The sequence below is a fragment of the Geospiza fortis genome, unplaced genomic scaffold (genome assembly GCF_000277835.1).
Source record: "Geospiza fortis unplaced genomic scaffold, GeoFor_1.0 scaffold23, whole genome shotgun sequence".
In the NCBI taxonomy this organism is placed as follows: domain Eukaryota; kingdom Metazoa; phylum Chordata; class Aves; order Passeriformes; family Thraupidae; genus Geospiza; species Geospiza fortis.
This window is the reverse complement of record NW_005054303.1, coordinates 2,438,991-2,444,990: the sequence shown is the minus strand read 5'-3', so window position 1 is coordinate 2,444,990 and position 6,000 is coordinate 2,438,991. Positions and strand designations below refer to the sequence as shown.

Genomic DNA, 6,000 nt, shown 5'->3' with positions numbered 1-6,000 from the left:
TCTCCTCTCCTCTCCTCTCCTCCCGGAATCTGTCACCCTACCCGGATGTCCTTAGCTGCCCTGCAGGGAAGCTTTGCCAGGCAGAAGCCCTCAGCAGGGCAGCAGGGAGGAGCTGGGGTGCTCCCCCAGCCTGTGCTGCACTGGCAGACTCAGGAGAGCAGCCTGACCTCACCCTGACAGCAATGCCCCTCTGCCACCCTGCTTGGGAGCCTGGGCCAGTGGGGCTGGTAGCCACGAGAAACACAACCAGCTGTGTTGACAGGTAGGTGAATCAGGGTGGTGCAGACACCTTCTGAAAACCAAAAATCATCTCAAAGATGTTAAAATGACAAGAAAGTTCCATGGTTATATAGAAACATAGAATATCCTGAATACGAAGGAACCCACAGGGATCATCAAAGTCCAACTCCTGGCCCTGAACAAGACATCCTCATGAATCCAATCATGTGCCTGAGAACCTTGTCTAAATACTTGAACTCTGTCAGGCTGGTGCTGTGACCACTCTTCTGGGGATCCTGTTCCAGTGCCCAACCACCCTCTGGATAAGGAACTTCTTCCTAATATCCAATCTAAACCTCCTCTGACACAGCTTCATGTCGTTTGCACCACTCTTATGTGAGTTTCTAGTTGAACACGTGGTCACTTAAGCTCTGTCCCTGTAGTAAAAGACAACTATTGCCTATTCCTGACCTCTTTATCATGTTGAACTTCACACAGAGCAGACACTTGTCTGGCTGAAAGGACGCACTCTAAACCAGAACCACCACACAGAGGAATTGCCTAGGTGTCTTTGACACTGTTTTTGATACAAAAGGGATGCCTCTGACAAAGCCTTATAATCGCTTTAACTGATACATTTGAATTCCATGGAAGAGTGAAGCAGCAAAGAGGCCATTTAATTTTGGTCCACAAAAGAGATGGGATAACTGAGTAACTGGAGCTGGCTCAAAGGGGTTTCTCCTAAAGTGCCTCTACTGATGGCCCAGTAGGAGCAACACAGAGGATTTCTGCAAGGTTGATGCCAAGGGAATGGACCCTGCAATTTGTGGCAGGGCTTCCACTGACTTCTGTGGCTCTAGAGTCTGAAAGAACTCCCCAAAACACCACAGTGTCTGAAAGAGGACATCTCCCTTGTGGTGTATAATTCCTTAGTCATATCATGGCATTTGTTCAGCACTGACTAAGCTGTCTTTCTGTTGCACAGGTAAGATGTGAGAAATGAAAAGACCTCAAGGTTTCTCTCCCTGTGACCTGGCAGAAAGCACAACACTAGATCTTGGCCAAACTGCTCACGCACGATTACTGTCAAAGATCTGAGCTGGGTCAGCTCTTTATTCAGCTATAGTGATAGGATAAGTTAAAGGGCAAGGCCCTGAGAACTGCCTTAGCTTGCAGCCACAGAGCACAATTATCGAATTCTCCCCTTGAAAAACTCCAACCTGTATCTAGTAAGCCCTATTTAAGTGGCAAACACCAGGTCTTTGTGGAAAGGGACAGGTTATCTTAAAGAAGAGAGTTACTTTTCTGACAGTAGCTTAGCTGCACCACACTGCTTTCATGCTTTATAAAGAAAGATCTACAGTTTAGCCTCATTTTCCTAGCAAAGCCAGATGCTTACATAGCTTCAGAGCTCAGGAAACCATGAGATCCTGTTAGCAAAACTGCTGTATGAAGCAGATTACAGAACATATTCAGTTCATCCAATATGTTTATTGATATAAATATATACTGGGAATTCTTTATTCCCCCAGTACAATATCCAGAGAAATATGGGAACATTTAGACTAAGGCAACAAAGAGAGGTGGAGAGATTTCACAGATTCTTGCAAAGGAATTATTAAGTCTATATGAATGGATTTCACCAAACACAGTAAAGAAAGATTTCTTTCAGCATGATAAGTTGTTGTTGTTTTATCTTTCCACTATTACTTCTTTACATTCGTGCTGGTGCCTGTTTTTATCCCCAACAGTACAATCTTTAAAAAGTGTGACAACAAAGTATTAATATTTTAATGTGCTTTGTTTTGTACTTTATTTTTTACAAGGCAGAATACCAAACAGTGTTGAAGTAGGGGAAAAAATATCTTTAGAAGTTTAAGGGAAGGGCAGTTTGAAGGGCAAAACAATAAAACAAAAGAAAGAAAGTCAACAACAGGTGATTTCAAAATGAAAGGAAACTAGTGTGTAAGAAGGAGCTATCAGATTATTAAAAAAATTTAGAAGAGCTGCTTTGGAGATGTCAACATTTGTGTAACTTTTTAGTGTTTTTTTTTTTTTAGAGAATCCAAGGCTGCTTAGATAAAATTCAGTATCTTACAGAAATCAAGTACAGTATCCCTCTTTCACTTACACAATACTTGAATTTAATCTCATAAAAATGCTTTTTATTATTCATTGAAAAGGCTGACTAATGCATATGTTCTATTCCTATTCCATTTTTTTATGTATCTTCTCTCTTCTCACCTTTATATCCTTTCAATAGCAGCATTATCCTCTTTGAGAAAATAGGTGTCCTGTGAACCTAAGGACCAGAGCAAGCTAGGACTGAGTCAGCCCTCATTCCCTGAGGGAATGGTACAGCTGGTGTCCCATCAAAATCTCCATGGCAGAGCCCTTGATCCAGACAGGACCCCTCCTGCAGGACCTTGGGCACCAAAGCAACAGGGACGTGAAACAAGCCATGGCACTGGGTTGGGCAGAGCCCATTTCTGATCTTAGATGCTATTGCCAGGACCTGATAGTGAGAGAAGTCCCCAGGGAGACAAAAGGGAAGAAAAAAGACACTTCTGTTGATATGTTCTAGTCTGGAGTGTAGGTAAGGGCCAAGTGGAAAGGTGGCATTTGGAAAAGGCAAGGGAGTGCTGCAGCAAGCACGATGTGGTGGCTGAGGCCAGGGAAACAGGGAAACTCCTTTCTCTGGAGGGAGTGGAGCCTGTGCTGCAGGCACAGAGGGCACTCAGGGTGGATGGGCTCCTTACTGTGCTGGGTAATTACTCTCCTCTGCCCTGAATCACAGCAGAGGCCCCTGGCAACTCGGGAGATGGGGCCACAGACTGTCAGACATTGAAGAATGTGAAGCAGAAAAATCTCTGAGGAATTCTCCCTGCAAGCCAGGAGCAGGAAAGACCAGAAAGCTGGAAGCAGAGGGGCACCAGCCTTGCTCTTTGTGTGCTCAGGCTGCTCCTGCAGTGCCTGTTAGCAGCAGGTGCCTTCCACAGCACAGCGCAGAGGCCGACAAGGGACACAGAAAACCTCCCTCCTCCCCAGCTGACCCTGCTGCCTGCCACAGCATGGTCCAGGCACAGAAAGCACATGAAGCAGCTTGCTTCCCAAAACATTAGCCTTCCTCACAACCATACCTTCACACTATGAAGACCATCATTTTATTCCTTGCAAGCCACACCTTTCCAGAATCTGTGATTTGAGAAGTGAATTAGATTTTTAAATCCAGTATTATATGTAAAAGATACAGTGATTTTAACAGAAATACAAAGATGTGCCCAGATAATTAAAATTATTTAACATATGAAATAAAAAGTATAATTCAATTATTAACCAAATTTTGATTAAAAACTGGTGAAAATTATTTACAAATAAGTGTTCTGGGCATGTTTCTCATTTTGACCTTTCAAGATCCTGTGTCACATTTGCTATTCAGTCAATTACAGCACAAACAACTGAATTGATTTCTTGCCTTTTTAGTTTAAATGCCATAATACATGCAAGAGAGTCTGAGCTCCAGTGAGTGTATTTCCAGGTCATCAGCAATTAATTGAAAAATCTAACCATAAGAAATAGACCTTTATTAAAAAAAAAAAATCCAAAGCATCACAGAGGATGTACACATAGTTCCATCTAACTGCAGAATATTTAGCATTCCTAAACCCTATTTTTAACATATGTTAAATATATTATTAGTTTAATAATTATTTTCAATATTCTATATGGCAACTGGTCTCTTTCTTTTCTGTTTTCCATCAATGCAAATCAGACTAGAATACCATAGTTGTCAAAAACTTACAACACTAAGAAAATGGTATGTGGTAAGTAAATGGTAAGTAAAGCCAGTAAAATGAAAAACAGTTCTGATTTGTTATTCTCTTTCTTTTTAAATAAATGCTGCTTTACTATGACTTAACTGCCAACTGACTAAAGAATGATAAAAGGTTGCAGCTTGTGTTTGATAATTGTTGGGTTTGTTCATACTTTCATAAGCTAGTCTGAAATAAATATTAGTGGATCTGACTTGTATTTCATTTAAGGGAAAGTAAACCTCTTACTTTCACTGATTTCAATGAAATCATCCTTAATTCCCATCAGTGTAGCAAGTATAATTGATTGCGGTACTAATTTTTGTTCATTGCAGAGTTAGCTTCAGTTTAAATTTGTTATGTATCAGTAATATAGCACTGCTTCCTTACATCACCCTAGCTCTAAAAATAACATTTCAATACTGCTGTATCAAAAATGTATGCAAAAAAATGTGACTACCTGGCTAGTAGCACAGCCATTTTCATTGCATACACTAAGCATCTTTGTTTCCTTAGAAAAAGAAAATCTGTTTTGCAATTAACTTCTTAGCATACAAATGAAATATAAATGAGTGATTTCAACCCATTTAAAAACTGATATCTTGACCTAAACTTCCATTTTCTACATGCAATATGCAGTGGCAGTTGTATTTTGGGGGGAGAAATCATTGATATTGAACACAAGTTAGATGTCAAAATAGAGAGTTTTATCCTATCTGAGAGAGGTAGAAAAACGCTCCCTGATTTCCATGGGAAGCTGACTGAGCTGTGTTCTTAGGAGACTCCTGCAGTCTCAGACAGAAACTGCTTAGCCTGTTGCACCAAACAGAGGCAGCCTTGCCCCTCTAAAGCTGCTGAAATGGACTAGTTCTGTGCTCACATTGAAGCACTCCAGAAGACAAGCACTGTGTTCTGAGAGGTGATGATGCGTTTGCAGTGTCTGTGCTCAAAGTGGAATCTCATTAGAAAAACAGAAATCTTGCTGTAGAGCCACGTAGTAAGATAGGACATGCAACGCATGAATTCATTGAATCCCAAGGGTGATCATCTGCCTGAAATTCTTCTCCAGATAAGCATGTTCACACGTGGCAAAAAAAGCTCTCAAACAGCAACAGTTATTACTGCTTAATAAATATTCACATTATTTCTCAACAGGCAAAATACCCACTGGGCAAAAAAAAATAATAGTATGCTAATGAAGGATTAAACAGACATGGGCTAAATTAGTCTTACTACAGTTCTGTTAAGCTTTTGGGTGTGTATTACATGACATTACTATTTAATAACACAGAACAAAAACTTCTCTCTCTCTCCCCCCTCATTTTTTTTTAATTTTCCCCCCTTTCTTCTTTTTCTTTATTGTTTGTTTGGTTTTGGGGTTTTTTTCCCCTTTAGCAAAAGAGGTAGAGGTTTTCTTTCCTAGATTAACTTCCAAGCATTAAGAAAAGTAACATAACCTGAATATTTATAGGAGTCACACCTAAACCTCTTAATTGCTAGACAAGATGCTGCTAGAATTAATGTAGCATAGCAGGCAAAGTAGTCCTGAACATTATTCAATACTCCAAAGTATATAGTATGGGTGTTGTCATGATACTGCACAGCATTTGAATAAATATACCTTGAGGAATGTGACAGAAGCCAGATTTAAGCAGCTGCTGGCATTTCTATTCTGAATACAGCTGATCTCCAGAATACCAGTATTCTGACTGCTAAAACCTCTCTAATGCTTGTTCATTCTTTGCTTCATAGAAGACTCAGCAGCTGGTTTGGTTTTCTTTTCACCATTAGCAGAGGTGTCTTTGTAAGGATCCTTCTGGCAAAAATCACTTGGAACAGCTCAGAAAGTCTCAATTTAACAGAGAATGTCCCTTAGCTGGTAGAGGAAAAATCTCCATCAGCAATCCTCTGCCAGGCTCTTTCAAGTCCTTCCTAAATAGTCACTCCATTGATTGGTATTTTAAAAGCT

The 6,000-nt window shown here is 40.4% G+C and overlaps 1 long non-coding RNA gene across 2 annotated transcripts in view; it reads right to left on the bottom strand.

Annotated features, from left to right (window-relative positions):
* The window catches only part of LOC102042224, a 157,606-nt gene that overhangs the window by 29,719 nt on the left and 121,887 nt on the right, over nt 1–6,000 (bottom strand). The window lies entirely within an intron of this gene.